The sequence below is a fragment of the Mastigoproctus giganteus genome, chromosome 10 (assembly GCF_048544385.1).
Source record: "Mastigoproctus giganteus isolate SK-2022 chromosome 10, ASM4854438v1, whole genome shotgun sequence".
Taxonomy (NCBI): Eukaryota; Metazoa; Arthropoda; class Arachnida; order Uropygi; family Thelyphonidae; genus Mastigoproctus; species Mastigoproctus giganteus.
In genome coordinates, this window is record NC_143584.1 from 221746515 (window position 1) to 221764927 (window position 18413).

The 18413-nt window shown below is 36.9% G+C and overlaps 1 long non-coding RNA gene across 1 annotated transcript in view; it reads right to left on the reverse strand.

The window, feature by feature from the left end:
* The window catches only part of LOC150079958 (uncharacterized), a 29264-nt gene extending 11219 nt beyond the window's left edge, over positions 1 to 18045 (reverse strand). The window contains exons 1-2 of the long non-coding RNA XR_016547570.1: positions 17937 to 18045; positions 2984 to 3119 (exon numbers count right to left, since the gene is read on the reverse strand). This is a non-coding gene — a long non-coding RNA (uncharacterized LOC150079958). The remainder of the gene's footprint in view (positions 1 to 2983; positions 3120 to 17936) is intronic.
* Between the last annotated feature and the right edge of the window lie 368 nt (positions 18046 to 18413).

Below are 18413 nucleotides of genomic sequence, written 5' to 3' on the forward strand. Positions count from 1 at the left end.
CTTTTATCTGCAAATTCCTAATACATGAATGATCACTGCTGATAACCAGATCAAGAGTATTACTTTCTCTGGTTGCCTCTCGAACATGCTGCTGCAGAAAACAATCATCCAATAAATCCACAAATGTCTGACTAGTGTGTGAGTGCCCAACCCACATGTTCCAGTCAATATCTGGGAAGTTGAAATCCCCCATTATAAGACATTCCGATTTACTAGCCCACTCTATTTCTCTGTACAATTGTTCATTGTACTCATTCGGGTCATTAGGCCTATAACACACTCCTACTCTTATTTTTGCTTTCGCAGTGCTTATGTCACACCAAACTGACTCAACAGTGCACTGTTCATCTATATCAACTGGATGCACTTCTTTTGATTTTATGTTTTTCTTAATTAACAGCATAACACCTCCTCCCTTCCTATCCTGTCTATCCTTTCTGTACATATTGTACTCCCCAAATTCCAGTTCTGCATTCCTTATATCTGTGTGACACCACGTCTCTGATATCCCAACAATATCCGCCTTTGATGTCTTGACCAACACTTCAAATTCATCAAATTTTTTTACTATACTTCTAGCATTGGTATACATGCAAGCATACATACTCCTACTCCTATTCTTTGTTACCCTAACACATCCCATATACCCACCCGTTCCACGATGACCGCCACCCGTCCCTGAAACCCCCAACACCCCACGCTCCATTTCGCTACTTATTCTAATAGAAGTTGTGCAAGAATCACCTTCACCTCTGCCTACGGCTACTTTTAAACTATTAGTCCTTGTATCCCCCCAAGCTATCAGTTTTCCGACCCACCCAACACTGCCTCGGCAAATATTCTTGCACCCTTTCTATTTAAGTGTATCCCATCCCTGTAGAAGCAGTCTCTCCTGTTAACAAGTACAGTCCAGGCTGAAAAAAATTCTATCCCTTGAGCCTTGCACAATCTTTCCAGGGCCGAATTGATCGACAAGGCTCTCATCATATACTCCCTCGTATCGTGTCTGGGCAGAATTGCAGACACTTTCAAGTTCAACCCTAATTCACGGCTTTTTTTCAACAGTGACCTGTACTTGTTAAGTAATTCCGCCAGTCTCCTACTCTTAATATCATTAGTGCCAACGTGTACAACTAAATCACCTTTTGTGCTCCTAAAAGATGATATCTGCTCTACAACGTCATCAAACTTTGCCCCTGGCAGACATACCCTGGTCCTGTTCCACCTATCCTTTTTACACAATATATTTCCCGTCTCCCTGACAATAGAGTCACCAACAACTACTAGTTCCTGTGGGACCAGCGCATTCTGCCTTGGGGGTTGCCGCTGTGTTGCGTGATGACCAAGTGCAAGCTCTGGCGTTGATGTGGGCAGCTGAGAGCCTGATGGGCCCCTCAAATTAGATTTTTCGAGGGCATCCACCCTGTCCTTCAAACTCTCATATAGGCCCATAACAATGCTGAGTTGTCGCCTGATTTCCTTACACTCCTTACATCGCGCACACACAAAGACATCCCCCATGGCAATATCATGTTCCGTTCCAGATAGTTCGGCAAACATTTCACAAGTTGCACATTTTTTTAGGCTGTGATGCGTTGGAAAATCGCCCCCCTCAGTTCTCCCCCGTGTCACAGCACTCCTGCCACTTTGTGCCCGTTGCTTTGCTGCTCTAGTTTGGGGCATGATACTTTAAATTAATAAAATCAATAAATTAAATTAATTAAATGTCAATACTACGCTATCTAATAGAAACAGTGAAGCGTATTACTGTTTCTATAATTATACCTTAGAGCTACCTAGCTATCTCAATTAAAAATTTGAATTCCCTATCACTATATACAAAAACAATGCCTGCAATATTCGAACGAATAACGGTTTTATAAAGTATTACGTATATCTACAAAAACTGTTTATATAAATTAAAATAAAAATAACCAGCGTAATTAAAACTATAGGACTACGTATTAAGTACTATATATAATAACAATTATGTAAATAAAAAGCAAACACTTATCGTTTTTTTCTGAGCCTGTAACACGCAGCTGTATTTTCTAAAGAGAGTCAGCGCCCTCTCCTGCAGGTTCGTGAAGACTTCTGCACCTGGCTAGAGGTTATCATGACAAAGTCTACTAAAATTTGAGAAAAGGCCTCTGGTTTCAGGGTGCATATTTACTGTGATATGTATTGTTACTACTGAAAACGATACATTTATTAAACTAAGAACCGAAACAAACAGGAGCTTTTGGGGCGAGGTGCCCCTTCTTCAGCTGGACGATGGTACATGGTCGATGATTTTGTACCGTACCATCGTCCAGCTGAAGAAGGGGTATCTCACCCCAAAAGCTCCTGTTTGTTTCTGTTCTTAGTTTAATAAATGTATCATTTTCAGTAAAAACAATACATTTTGTAGTAAAGTCTACTAAATTCTTCATGAGAAGGTAATTATTCAGTTTTGTCCATTTAACTTTTATGAATAATTACTAAGAACATCCCTTTGTATCCCAATTAAAACTATCATAACATCAGTGAATGATGTACATTAACATTAAATAATGTTAATTTATCAGTGTTATTATAGTTACTGAGCTGGGATACAAAAGCTCTTCTTAGTAATTTAATGCAAAAGTTAAATGAGAAAATTTAATAATTACCCTCTCTTGATGAACTTGATAGACTCTGCCATGGTTAAGAGGTCTAATAACCTTTAAAAACTTATCTAATATAAGTTCTTAGAGATATGAATTAATTTTTCAATATTCTGTAAATAAACAGATTATAATCATTTATTGCATTCTGATTTTATGCAGAATGTAACCAACTTCTCTAGCAAGCAGCCATCCCCTAATATTACAGTATAATATATAATTCTAATTAGTTTGCTAGTGACAAATGTGAATTTTTCTCATTGGCGCTGTCCATATCAACAAATCAAACAAATGTATCAATCTGAGAGAAATAAATATTAAATTATGATCAAATTTACCTTTATGACAATAATAATATCTACCACTGGCAATACTCGTTACTCCAGCAAATACTGCAATAACACCTACAAGTGCTAGAGGGAACATTTCTTTTTCATATTACACACAGGCCTTACATGCTTTGAATGGTGAATGCTGAAAAGGAAAAGTAAGTGAAAATTTTGAGTATGTACTTAAATTATATGCGATTAATGATATTTAAAGTTATTTTCTATAATTTTCTATTCAGACAAGGATGCTATGTCTAATTTATTAATTCTTAAATTAAATAAAATTTATTCATAGCTTACCTCTAAAGTTAACACACATCACACTCATTCCTATCAAAATCCTCTGATTTGTGAAACTTTTAATTTTGATTTTCCACATATCTTTCTGGTTTATTTACAACTCTCTCAATTTTATTCTTTGCAAATACATTCCAAATTACTATTACTACTTTAATGTCCATGACTTATTGGAGTGGCTCCCTCTTTACCTCACCCAGTCTCTTTTAAATCTAGTTTCTGTTGCTCATTCCTCAATGATTAACCCCAGGGAGGCTCACATCTGATGAATATGGGCTTCGCATACCCAGTCCTGAGCTGGATATCATCATTCTTCTCTTTCATAGTGATTTCCTTTTGCTTCTGACTCTCTCTCTCTCTCTCTCTCTCTCTCTCTCAGAAGGCGCCTCCATAGCCAGATGGGCAGGAGCAGCAGTGCATAGCACACACTTCTTGATTAGACCAGGGTTCGAGCCCTTGACCACCAAATACAGAGGATGTGGAAAGGTCAGGGAATGACCACCGCATATCCCTGGGGCAATATGGCCTTAGTTGCTAATGCTCCTAAAAACCAAATAACAACAACAACTCTCTCTTTCAGGGTAACTCAGAAATTTTTTTTTTTTTTGGCTGGTGCAGCAAAAGCCTCAGGCTTCCTTGCACCATATGGCTAATAATAATAATAATAATATTGCATACAACTGACATGCTGTCAAATGTAGACCTTTGACAGCATGTCAGTTTTTTTTTTTTTTTTTAATATATATTTTGCACACATAACCTTTGTTATGTGCACAGTTCTTTTCTATTTCTTTTATTCCGGTGGATTCCGGTTATTTGGGCCAATGGTTAATTGGGGCAGCCATTTATTTGGGACAAATCTTAAAAAACAGAAACCAATCAAGAAAATAGCCAGGGTTTACTTCACTTAATTGGGACAACATTCCGTTCAATCGGGGCAGGAGACCGCAACACTGGAGATTTTTCCCTACGATTGTCTCCGACCCTACTACGTGGTTCGGTCAGATTTCTGGAGGTCACAACCATAAAACAATAAAAACAAATAGCAGTCACCTGTTTATTGGGCTTTTCTGTTAGTGCAATCTATCATAAACAGATAGTTAACTCGATCTTATTGAATTTGCGATAATACAGACAGCTGGAATTCTGTGGGTTATTACGGTGAAATGTGATTACTCTTCCATAGAATCTTCAATCATATAAAAAATTAATTTTCAGAATCTTCTCTTCATTCCTATTTTTAAAGCTTCGTAACTTGTTACTCCGTTCTCACTTGCGCATATTTTGTTACTTGCAATTTGTGTGTGTGTGCTGTGTTCTTTGTTCATCATCAACATCATCATTAGTCATTTTCAATCCACTGCAGGATGAAGGCCTCTCCAGCAACTTTCCAGTTCCTTCTGTTTTGAGCACTGGCCATCCATTTACTACCCACAAACTCATGAATTTCATCTATCCATCTCCGCCTTTGTCTTCCAGGTTTTCTTCTAGCTCCTCTTGGGTACCATTCTGTTATTTTCTTAGTCCATCTGTCATCATGTCTCCGAGCTATGTGTCCTGCCCTAGACCATTTTAGTTCTTTAGTTTTGATAAGAATGTCCTTTACTTGAGTTTGCTGCCTAATCCATGTGTTTCTCTTCTTATCTAACAGTTTGATTCCCAATATAATTTGTTCCATTCTTCGCTGTGTAGTTCTCAGCTTCTCTTCCATTCTTTTGGTGAGTGCCCAAGTTTCACTTCCATAAGTCATGATGCGGAGTATACGTTGGTTCATTATTTTACGTTTCAGACAAACTGGGATATTGCTCTTCAGTATGTGACTATATTTCCTGAATGCTATCCATCCAAAATTTATTCTTCTCTTGACTTCCAGCCATTTATCATTATTACAGCTAATAACTTGTCCCAGATAAGTATATGACTCCAACTTTTCAATTACTGCTCCTTCAATCATAATTTTCCTTTCTGTGGCATACTTGTTCATCATTACTTTTGTTTTAGCCATATTCATCTTTAGTCCAAAATCCTTACTAACTATGCATAACTGATTAAGATTTTCCTCTAATTCTTTGGGATCGTGGCTTATAACCACAATGTCATCTGCAAATCGTAAATGGTTTAGGTACTCTCCGTTCACATTGACTCCTTTCTGTGACCAGTCTAATCTTCTGAAAGCTTCCTCAAGGGCAGCAGTAAACAGCTTCGGAGATATTGTGTCTCCTTGTCAACTCCTTTCTTGATTTTAAATTTCCTACTGTCTTTGTCTAGTCTAATCAAGGAGGTAGCACTCTCATATATTTTCTTCAAAATCATAATATGTGGGGTATCTATGCCTTGTCTCTCCAGTGCCCGAAACATTGCCTTATGCTGTATGGAGTCAAATGCCTTTTCATAATCCACAAATGCCAGGCATAATGGTGTTTTATATTCATTTGATTTCTCCAATAGCTGTGATATTACGTGAAGGTGATCCATAGTTGAGAATCCTGTCCTAAAGCCAGCTTGCTCTTTCGGTTGATTCTCATCAAGTATTCTTTCTAATCTGTTAGTAATGACCCTTGTGAACAACTTGTAGATGTGGGATAACAAGCTAATTGGTCAATAATTTCCAATTTCTGATTTATCTCCTTTCTTATGCAGCAAAACTATGATTGCATTATTCCACTGCTTAGGCATCACACCTTTTCTAATGCACGTTTTGAAGAGTCTTGCCAGTTTTTGTGTTATGTCTCTTCCTCCCAATTTTAACAACTCTACAGTAACTTCATCTTCCCCCAGGGCTTTCTGATTCTTCATTTTCTTCAATGCATGTTCTACCTCATCAGGAAGAATATCGGGTATGTCGTATGTGTTGCTACTTTGCAATCCATCTTCCCCACTGCTGGCATCATTCCCTTGCTCCTTGTATAATTCTCTATAGTAGTCTTCTGTTATTTGAATTATGCCTTCTCTGCTGTTTATAAGTACACCATCGCTATTCTTCAGTTTCAGTATCATTTGTCTTTCTGTATTACTGCTCATTTAAATCCTTTGTTTTCCTTTAATGCTTGTTCTACTTTTCTTGTGTTAAATCTTCTTATGTCCTCTCAGAGTCTCTTTCTAATGGCTTTGCATAACTCAGTATACTCAATTTTTTCCTTGTTAGTATTTATCTTGCTCTTCATTTTTCGCCTTCAGTTCATCATATCAAGTGTTTCTTGACTAATTTTTTCTTCTTTGGATTTCTGTTTCCCTATAGGTTTCTTGGGCTTTATCACTTTCAGAATGTTGTAATATTCCTCGTCGATATCTTGGTCCTGAGCAGTCTGCAGAAGCTCAAACTTGTTCTTAAGTTCCAGTACATACTGCTTTTTCTCCTCCTGTGTTATTTCAAAGACCTTTGTATTATTTACTCGAGTCAGTTTTTTCCTTTCCTTTCCTACATCTATATCAAGTGTACATCTTACCATTCTGTGATCACTTCCAACATTTACCTTATTCAGGACGGTAACATCATTCACAATATATCTTCTGTTAGTGAGGATGAAGTCGATTTCATTAGTTGTTAATCCATTTGGACTCTTCCATGTCCACTTTCTGTTCACCCTTTTCTTGAAAAAAGTGTTCATTACTGACAATCCTTGAGATTCTGCAAATTCCACAAGTCTTTCACCTCTTTCATTTCTTTCACCAATTCCAAAATTTCCTATAGTTCCCCTTTCTGCGCTGTTTTGTCTTTTTCCAACCTTAGCATTGAAGTCCCCCATAATAATAGTGTAGTGGGTTTTCTGCTCATCTAGAAGACTCTCTATTTCGGTGTACATTTCTTCAACCTCTTCATCATCATGGCTCGATGTTGGTGCATAAATCATTATAACCTTTAGCTTGTACCTCTTAGAAATCTTGAGTATTAGTCTTGACACCCTTGGTGATGTACCTTTGAATTCCAAAATGTTTTTTAAATCTTTATGGACCAGAAACCCAACTCCACCTTCACTCCTTTCACTGTTTCCATTGGTGTACAGCAGATTTCCACTTGATAAACTTATAAGTGATTCATTTTTTCTTCTTGTTTCAGCCAAACCGATGATATTCCAATTCACATTTTCTAATTCCTTTTCCAGCTCTAATATCCTATCTTCACCGATGAGTGATCTTACGTTATAACAGGCCAAGTTCAGTTTCAGTGCATGGCAGCCTGGTCATACCCAGAGATTCTTAGCACCCTCTGCTTCCACTCTGATCCTCTCACTGCCGTAAGAGGGGGAGTGAAAGCTACTGGGGTCTGAGGGCCATTTGTTTTGTCGTGCTGTCATATGCTGGAGGGTTTGGTCTTTTCCTCTTCTCGCTGACCAGGCGTCTTGAAGGTTCTTTGTTATTGATTGCTTATCTTTTTACTGTTATAAATTAAATTTAATAAAATTAAAATTCAATTCACAAACGTGATCACAATGACCGGTGCATCTTATAGTGAACGGTATTTACTATGGTGAGTCCATCGTAACATGATTTGATTGTACAGTGAACCAATTGTAAAGTGGGGGGTCCATTGTAATTTTAACTATTTATGTGAAACTTCGGATAATTAGGGTAGCCGCTTAATCGAGCCAAAATGCACTAGTCCTGATGTGTCCCAAATAACCGGAATCGACTGTACTTTAAATTGCCTTTAAGTTTTTAATTACTGCTTCGCAATAAAAAAAAATGAAGGTGAGCATTGTAAAATAAATAGATTTTACCTTTAATTTCATACTGAATATTTTAAATTAAGTTATGAATCATCATCATCAGCCTTAATTGCTTGAAAAACACATCGTATACTCCAACTATTTTTCATGTAAGTGGCAGCATATATAAGTAATTGAAACTGTAGAGTTTTAGCTAGTGTATTTCTGTGAAAGTCACATATAAGTGCTTACAACCCTACATTTAAAACAGAAAATTTATTAACCATCATTTAAGGTCAGCTTAGCATGAATTGAGACAATTCCTATTGTTGCTTTGTGGGTATAAACAAAGGGCTAAAGTCCAAAATTAAATAAATTACTCAGTAACATAAATTCCAGTTCATATTAAGTTAATCTTAAATGGAAATTAATCCTTAACTATAAACTACTCATCCACGACACATCCAAGTGTTTTTTTATTTAACGCTCTTGATTTTTATTAGATTTAATTAAATTCTTCTTTTTAGTACCTTCAAATGACATCATGTCGTTTCCAATCACCTTTCTTTTTAATGAAAACTCCAAACACAAAAAGTATTAGAACCTATAATACTTAGTACTGTGTGTGAGTTGAAAGTTGGGAAGTCAGAAGACACTTGTTGACATTACAATTGAATTTCTGTGGATTGTAATTTTCAGGAAATATGTGTGAAGGAGGGTTGTTCCAGAAAACAGAAGCTGAAGGGATAAATGAGGAAGAAGAAAAGTTGGTTTGCGAGTTTGAAGTTGGAAAGTAAATGGATGTTGACTGGTTGTGGCACATGTTCAATCTGTTTGGAAGAAAGAGGGGCAAATACAGATGCCAATTCAGAACAGCACCCATGAAAGTAGCTATAGAAAAGGCATGCAGTGGAAACAGAATGCCTGACATTGGAGAGACTTTGTAAGAAATGGGTCATTAATTAACTGGCTTCCCTCTTTTGAATGGCATCTAAAGTCTAAGAGAGGCTTTGGGTTACCACCCCCAAGTGTGGGAACAATATTCCCATCATAGGGCAGATTTGAGATTTTTATAGAGCAAGTACTTGTTCAGAAGGAAAGTAATGCCAGTGAAAGTCTCAGGCTTCCTTTCACCATAAGGCTAATTATAATAATAATAACTTGCAAGTGGAAGTTTTTTTGTTTTTTTTTTTGGCTGATGCTGCATAAGCTTGCTTTCTTGCATCATATGCCTCTACTAATGCTAATGATAGAGAAAAACCAGTTTTTTTAGACAGGGAAAGCAATATTTGTGATATGCTTATTCCAAGGGAGATCAGAAGTTAGGATAATCCCAAATAAAGATATGTGAACTTCTTCAATCGCTTTTTGTGGTGTAATGCAGGTTATGCAAATGCCAGCTATAAAGCAGTCTGATTAGTCATTTGCAAGATTTGGTTTGTGTTAACTTAAAAAGTTTTTGTGTCTTTTTTAAATCTGTGATTTTTTTGCAGTTTTATCAAGAAATAAATGGATCTTGACCAGAATCTTCAAACTGAAATACTATGCAACTAGATAATCACAATTAGATGCTCCTGACCAGATCCAAAAGTCTGAAAAGATCATACATTAGCTTGAACACTTCATTTCATTTTACAAAAAAAAAAAAAAAATAATAGATTGTCCCACTATACTTCGAGTACTCACTACCCAAATTCCCCTGCCCCAACCTGGGTGGCCCCCTTTGCCTGATGGGTAACCCCACCTTCCCTCTTTCTCTCTACCACTTTAACCCTCCCCCCCACTTCCTGTCCTCGCATTACCATCTTCCACTTTTTTTTTTTTTTTTTTTACTACCACAAGGTTCATCCAGCCAGTACTTTCATACTCCCTACTGCCTGGCCCGCCTACTCATGGCACTAGATGGTAAACTAGAGGTTTTTGCATGACAACACAAGCCTCAAGGCTAAGAGGCCAGATGAACAACACAATCTCACACTAATAGTACATGAACACTCAATAACCTATATAAATCTGGCCTTTACATAGTTTGTATTCATCACATTGCCTGACGTGGAGTTGGGGGAACCCCTGGAGCTGCATTACAATTAACACCATACACTATACTTCTAGTACTAACATAATTTGTAAGTTCATATTTTTATATTTTACTAAATAAAAACTGTATTAAAAATGTGAAGGTGGCGTTTATAATTTTCTTTTTATAATGATTTTAAAACTGATGTCAAATTAATAACATATATATAAATTTTCTATTCAAAAACAGGATAATGTTTACTGGTAAACAAGATCCTGTTTAACAGGTTAACAGAGATCATTAGTTTTTAAGTCTCTGCTATGTGCACATAACAAAATATAAAAGTGAAAAGTTCAGATTGTTTGTAATACATGTCATTTGTGCTTATATCACAAATCACTATATCTGTAGTTAAGGGTTAGTCTGTAAATTAAAATACATCAAAAGTTAAAAATATCACATTTCCCTTCATTTTAAGTAAATGACACTATACAGATAAACCCATATACATGGGTAGCATGGTATCGTCATTGTTCTCCCTACACCAGGTGGAAAAGGCCTTGGTTCGAATCCTGTCGATGACACAAAGAACTTTTACAGACTTTTTTTCACTACATGGCTGAGTTAGTCAGTCTCAGGCATAACTAGCAAAGTTTTTTCCCCAGACCTAGGGTTTTTCGTCCAGCAGAGCAGGCAAACTGACCAGAAAACACATGCAATTTACAGACATAATACACATGGGTAGATGAAATAACTTTCTGGGTGACCCTAATAAATAGTTTTATACAGATGAACCAGAAGAGTTTAGCACTTTGTTTTATTGCAGTCAACATATCATAACAATATGTCACATTACATCACATCACATCATGACAAGCTAGGAATTTTTTTTGCGCAAGTGTATAGGCTCAATCTGACACTGTGAGACTGAGCCTATACACTTGCACAAAGTAGTGTCCACACATATTACTCTAAGACCACAGCCAGTCCTGTAATATTTTCTATTATGATATTTTCCTTTCCTTTTGTTTTCTATACAACTTTTTGTTGTCATATGTTCATTTGCACATTACACAACATTCTTATTGGGTGCCTCCGTAGCCAGGTGAGCAGGAGCAGCAGTGTGTAACACACACTTCTTGATTAGACGGGGGGTTCGAGCCCGTGACCACCAAATACGGAGGATGCGGAAAGGTCAGGGAATGACCACCGCATATCCCCGGAGCAATATGGCCTTAGTTGCTTTGGCTCCTAAAAACCAAATAACAAACAAACAAATAACATTCTTAAGTACTTAAATTTCATCAAAGTTTTTATGCCAACAGGCACACTCAGAGCTTATGTGCCTGGGCAATCACCTCACCGGTAGCAAAAATACAAATTCTCCCCCCTCCCCCACAATGGCCCACATCTGGTGAGTATGGGCTTGGCACACCCAGGGTCCTGAGCTGGATATCATCATTCTTCTCTTTCTTGGTGATTCCCTTCAGGGGTAACTCAGAAATTTTTTTTGGCTGGTGCAGCAAAAGCCTCAGGCTTCCTTGTACCATAAGGCTAATTATAATAATAATAACTTGCAAATGGACCATTCTATGCTTTTTAACAACTGCACCAAATGAACCATCTGGCTTCTATAGTGCCTAACCTCATAGTTCTACTACTGCACCTCACAAAAGCAAGACGAACTATGTGTGCCACAACCATGCTGCTATTGAAAGCATTGCCAGTGGGTCACTGCAATAAAATAAAAAGATGTAGAAGAAATTGAGATCCAAATAATCCATTTTAGGATTTTTAAAAAATAAGTAACATAACACACTGTGCAGAGTGAAGATTTTCCCAATCCATACTTATAAAATTCTATTTGTTGTTGTAATTCTGCAAAATCCTGAATTTCTGCTTGTACATCAGATTCATTAACCCAGCTGCAGGCACAAAAAGGATTGTTCTTTCTCTAATTGTGCAAACTTGGACCCTATGAGCCTAAATTATTATTATTATTAGCCATATGGGGCAAGGAAGCCTTAGGCTTATGCTGCACCAACCAAAAAAACTTTCTGAATTACCCTGAGAGAGAGAGAGAGAGAGTCAGAAGTAGAAAGGAATCACCAAGAAAGAGAAGAATGATGTATCCAGCTCAGGACCCTATGTGTGCCAAGCCCATATTCACCAGATGTGAACCCCTGGGTTTATTTGAAAAATCAGCAAAAAAATAATTAAAAATTGTTCACTTTTTTTTATGCTACCTTTATTTTCAATCTTTTCTGAACACAACTGTGAAAATTCCCCCCTTTTTTTTAATACTAAAACCATACATTTTAATAAATTTCTGAAATTAAAAGTCTCTTTAGACCTGTTGGCAAATGAAATGCAAATTTAAAAACTGCATGCTTCAAGAGACACCTGCAATTGGATGACATCTTGTCACTAACAAGAATGCCTGCTGCATGAAATGTAAAGTGCACACATCAATGGTTTGATTCCAGGCAGTGCTGCTAAGTCACAAAGCTAGAGAGCATTACTATTGGAGGAAAGCACACAGCAATAAACATAACTTGCTATCAATAAGTGACAGTGACACATCAATCAATACATGTATATAATTATATTTAACTTAATTCATGAATTTTTCCTACTGTGCGATAATTAATAGAGTTTCTGAAATTTTCAGTGGAAAAATCAAGGAAAGCATTTTCAAAAACAGCTATTAGGAGTTTGTTGTGTGGATGAAATAAATGAAGAGCACACATTGCTGGAATATTGTCTAGGGTCGAATCAACTCTGCATGACTAAAATAGGGTTAAATGATCTCACAAAAAGTAGGTAGGGAAGGTGGAGGTGCATATCAGTGATCGGCTGACCTGACTCATCTTGACTACCTATCTGGGTGGATGGGCAGCATTGAGATGAACCCACATAGAACACAGACATTGTTGCTTTGTTTGAAAGAATGCAATTTCAAAATGAAGGGAAAGCCTTGCCCTTTATTCTGAAATCCCTCTCTAAGGGCCAACACATTCTGTCCCACCTGTTTTGTGTATAACATTATTTGCTGAGACTGAGGGCCATGCAAAGGTACTTGGGGGTCCTGGATACAAAAGGGGTTAAGGGGCCTCATTTATTTACATTGAGACTTAGATGGCTCCCTCAATTGAGCTGCCCCTAGATTGAGGGGAGGACTGGTGCAGTACATCCAATGCACTCTTCATTTGCACAGTCCTATTGAGACTTGTTCCATGACATTGTTTTTCAGTTTCACAGCAACAGCTTTATTTTCCAGTACTGAATACACAAAAATGTACCTCATGTATAGACACATTGGAGGAAATCTGTGGTTGTTAACAGGTACTTGATGTAAAGTGACACATTTTGTTGAGCTGCAAGGCTGCCAACGTAACGGCAAGCCTACTATCAAGACACTAAAGGGGAAATTCTTAACATGGTACAAAATTAATGAACTAGTAACAAACAGATTAGCCTGTTGTACAGGTTCCCTACACATCTTTTTGGTGCATTCTTTGGTGACAGCAATTGTGCCCCTTTCATCTGCAGAAAGGGGCACAATTGGGGCACATCACTGAATTCAAAAACTACCCTCAATGACAATGGCTCCTTACTGTCAGGCTCAAAATCTTTCTTTTGTGAATTAGATACTGTTTACTGATAAAGCAAGCTTTGTGTGTATGGAATCATCAACATACATACATAACTTTCATGAGTGGGTGGAAGATAATCTGCATAATGTAATGCAAGAGAAATTCTCTATTAACATCTGGTGCAATATTGTTGATGAACAGTTAATTAGTTAATTTTGAAAGTTTAATGGAATAACTCAGAAATAAAGCATTTTCAGACATTTTTTATTTTTTTTTATTTTGGACCGTAGAATAGGTCTTGGAATTTTTTTGACTTTTTTTTATATTGCTGTAAAACCTCACAAATTTGGCATTCAAAAATCCAGCACTTTTCAAAAATTTTAATAAAAAAAATTCTTTTGTTCATTTTTGTTTTTCATTATTCTTTTGCTATTACTATAAATTATAATTAATCATATATGGTTATATATAATTAGAAAATGTACAATTATTATTATTTATTTATTTATTTATTTATTACTATCAATATTTTTTGATATGATGCCAGAAATTGTTGCTCAATTGTGAATTTCAGAATTTAGAATATCACTCATCTTGGGAAATTTCAGTTTCATCAAACTGTGGGTTGCAACCCTGCCATTGCTGATAAAGCAGCTACCACAGTAATATTTCCTCATAATCATAATCTACAGTTGAAAAAATATTAAAACTGTTTGTTTCAAAAGTTTATACACTGGTGTTCAAAGAAAGTGCATCACCTAGGAATTTTACATTTCTAACCCTTTTTCGCAATGGCATGCTACATTAAAGACTAGCATCACAAATAGAAATATAAACAAAAGATATTTATTAATAGTTAAGGCAAAGCTAAGTAATATTTGACAGGTGCTCCCAAAATATTCCAAAATGAGCATTTGCAACCTTTATACAACAGTTTTGGTAAATACGACAATTATGGTTGAAATATTATCAGAAGCCCTCGATTTGCTTCAGTTTATCATTTTAAATGGAAAACAAAATGAAAAGTTCACCAGGTGAAACTAATATTTAGTTGAACTGCCCTGGCCCTGATGACAGCAGCACACCATCCAGGCATTGACAAGATCAATTTCTGAAAATAATCAACTGATAGTTTGTGGTTTCAAACACGAATTATGGCTTCCTGAAGTTCACGAAGGGTCTTTGGTTTATTTCTGGCAACCACAAATTCCACATACGATACCAACAGTTCTCTATAGGATTCAGGTCCAGGCTGTTTGTAATGTTACCATAACAGTTGTAATGGACTGTTATGCAGAACCATTTTTTCACCTGTAACAAATGTAAACACATTACTGTCGAACCTCTAATGCAGAAATGAAGCTAAAGTAACTACAGAAGTGCCTACTTACACTTTTCGCCTGATGACAAGGAGCAGAGTTGTCCTGAAAGATGCAGTTACTTGGCAGGTTGAAATGGTCTCTAATGGTTGGCAGCAATTTGCCTTCCAATATAGCCAGGTATCCATTGGCATTTACGGAACCTTTTATAAACTGCAGGTGGCCTACTCCGTGATACGAAATGCACCCCCATATCATTTGGCTGGTAGGGAATTTCACTGTAGACACCATACAGTCTGGATGGTATTCTTCACCACGTTTATGGTGAATCGTTTGTCTCCCATCACAGCCATGCAGGTTGAATTTCTTCTCATCTGAGAAAATAACTGACTTCCACAGCTCAGGGGGGTGGGTCCATTTGACATGCTCCTTACACCAAATTAATCAGGCCTTTTTCATTTGCTGTGTGAGGAGGGGCTTCTTCTTAGGACGAGTCGCTACAAGTCCATTTTTGAAGAGGCGCCTTCTGACCTGAAGTGCAGTAACCTGATGCAGTCATCAGGTTACTGCACTTGCTATCACTCCTGTATGTTCTTCCCATTCTCTTTTCAGCTCAGACGAAGAAGCTTTACAGTTTTTAAGGCATAAGCGCTTCAAAACACGGTCCTGTTTTGGCATAGAGACTCGTTTGCATCCGGTTCCTCTTTTCCTATCAGCAGAACCAGTATTCTTGAGTTTGGAAAGAAATCTATTCACTGTCAACTGATTACAAGATACTCTATAAGCAATATGATGGGAAGAACATCCTTCCTCATGTAAAGCAACAATAGCACTCTTTCTTTGTGGCGTCAACTGCATGTAACTCGCCATCCTGACACAAGCAAGGAATGACTGCAACTCTTGCAGAGCATGCTTATACAGCTGAAAGTAACAGCTGATGCAATATTACATCATCACCTATGTGTGTCAATCTTATCTGATGCATTCTGTAAGAAATATTGCCATATACTTACCTTATTTGGATGTGATGCACTTTCTTTGAACACCAGTATGTGATGTACAGTTTGGAATGAGATTTGATTCTTCTCAGTTATAAGTAGGGATTATTAGAAAGCAATGAAAGATAAGACATGGCAGAGAGGAGTTTATTTGACCCAGACTGACTGGTTTTGGCCCCATATGAATCACATATCATAGTGACAATTAATTGATGACCCAAATTTGCTTTTGCCCTGGCAGCGATTGCTGCTTGGTTGCCTGGGCCAGTTTGACCATGGGTTTGTTTATCGAGAAGTCTAATCCAGAAGTCAAAATCTGAATATCTTAATTTTAATAATTATGTATGTACACAATATTACCGACATGTTTGCCAAACTGGAATGGCATTCCAGTGTGCTCTGGTCCAAATCATATTATAAATTACTTGGAATAAGTTAATTACATGGGTGATAGAGGCCGGCAGCTCTGGGATATCTGGTTACCTACGGGAGGAGGGAAATGCATAGACTGTCTATTTCCTTTTCTTTTATTATTTATTTAATTTTTTAGGGCTGTACTTATGAACGGGCATATGAGCCACTAGCCTCGGGCCTCATCACAAAAGGGAGGCCTCGCATGGCCTCTGTAATCACAAATTTTTAAAGCAATATCTTTTTTTAACACCCTGATCTAAACTAGGGCCCACTTGTTACTTCCATGTAAAAAGAGACAGATGAAATTTACTGAAAGTGTGGATGATTCATTTCTGTGAAAGAACAGATTAATTTCCAGAATAAAGAAAAATCACTCTCTCCTAATTCTCTAATAGGGTGTAACAGTAAAACACAGGTTGAACATGGTGTATTATCTGCATTGGGCACATGCCTTAATCTTTTCCACTGGCTATGAACACATGAAAGCAGTTGACCAGCATGACTTCTCTGTTATAAATGTGTTATGGACACCACTGAATTGTGGAATGTCCCTTTAGTTCTTAATTCATGCATTCTACAGCAGCAGCTCTATTGCCTAAAAGCGAAGGGTGTGAACAATGCGTACCCAGGTCTCTCAAAATCTGTTCGTTATATGGAAATTGCATTCATTCTACGGAAAATATTTTAATTGGACCACCCATAGATTTCAGAATTCCGTAGTCGAGTGGTCAGGAGCGGGAGTGCAGTAGCACGTGCTCTTTGAGTAGACCGAGGTTCAAGCCCCAACTGATAAATATGGTCGAACTGCCAACCTGCACTGGACCAGTGTGGCAGATTATTGTCCATTTCTCTCAACATGAATCATTGAGGAGGCTTCCATCCTGCTGTGGACTGATAATGGCTGCAGTTTTTTTTTTTTTTTTTTTTAATAAGCTGAGATTCGAAAACTGCGAAATTCAATTAATAATGCAGCGAAAATATGAATTTGGAGCATCTAAACAAAAGAGGCAACATGGAAAAAGATTAAATTCGAAAACAAGTTCAGTACTGTTCTTTATATTTCGCAGTATTGCAACGTTTATGTTTAAACAGATCGGTAAAAATAACTGGGGTTTTTTTTCCTGATTATATTTATTTAAGTGTCCCTGATTGCACCATATGGCCATTACTAACTCATATTAACAAAATCCTGAAATTCGCTATTTCGGGAGGTTACAGCACTTTCCAATGACCATATTTGTATTATGAGTAATTCTATTAATCGTATAATTACTGGGCGTTTCACTATGACTTTTTTTTTTAACTTAAGGATCAGATTAAGTGATATCCAAAGTTTCCCGTGGTGAGAGTGATACACTATAATTGCCGAATTGGCACGTGAGCACTTTACTACCAGTGGTGCAGAAGAGTATTAGAACTGCTCCAGAAATCCAGAATTTTAAAAAAATCTAGCGAGGGTTAAATCCCAACATTGTCAGATTTATGCATTTGGCACATTGATTCAACTCAACGGCCTCATTGAAGTTTTCTTGATAACTCATATTTCGGACCTGCATTTCTGATCATCATTATTATTATGGTTTCATTATTATTATGGTTTATACAAAGTTATCCGTGAGAGAAAAAAATATTTTATTTGTAGACTATACTTCACCAGGTTCACTACTATACTTACCAAAATTTTAATGCAAGCAGACAATTTTATCGGAAATAGGAAAAATTTTAACACATTTCAAAGTTTATCATCGTTCAGCTTTACAGAGAAATTTTTAAACTATGCATAGGCCAAGAACTTTTTAAACAAACTTTTGCGGTTTTTTGCCTAAAAAGTAAAATTCATGCAGTGCCTCATGAACAAGGAATGCGCACAATTCGAAAGTCTAAACAATGATAGCGCATCGGCTCGAGTTTTTTTTCATATAGAAGTAGGGATTTGTAGATAATCACGAAACAACATGATTATCTACAATAGCGTATAGAAAAAATCTGTAAAAATTACGGAAAAACGTCACAATTTTAGATAGGAAAAAATGTCAGTCAAAAGAGAAAGCCACAGGATGAAAGCATCATTGCAACTCACGACGGAAAAAAGTCCGAGAATGAATATCGATATGGTAACTATTCGGACTGCTATCCACTCCAATTTGTAAAA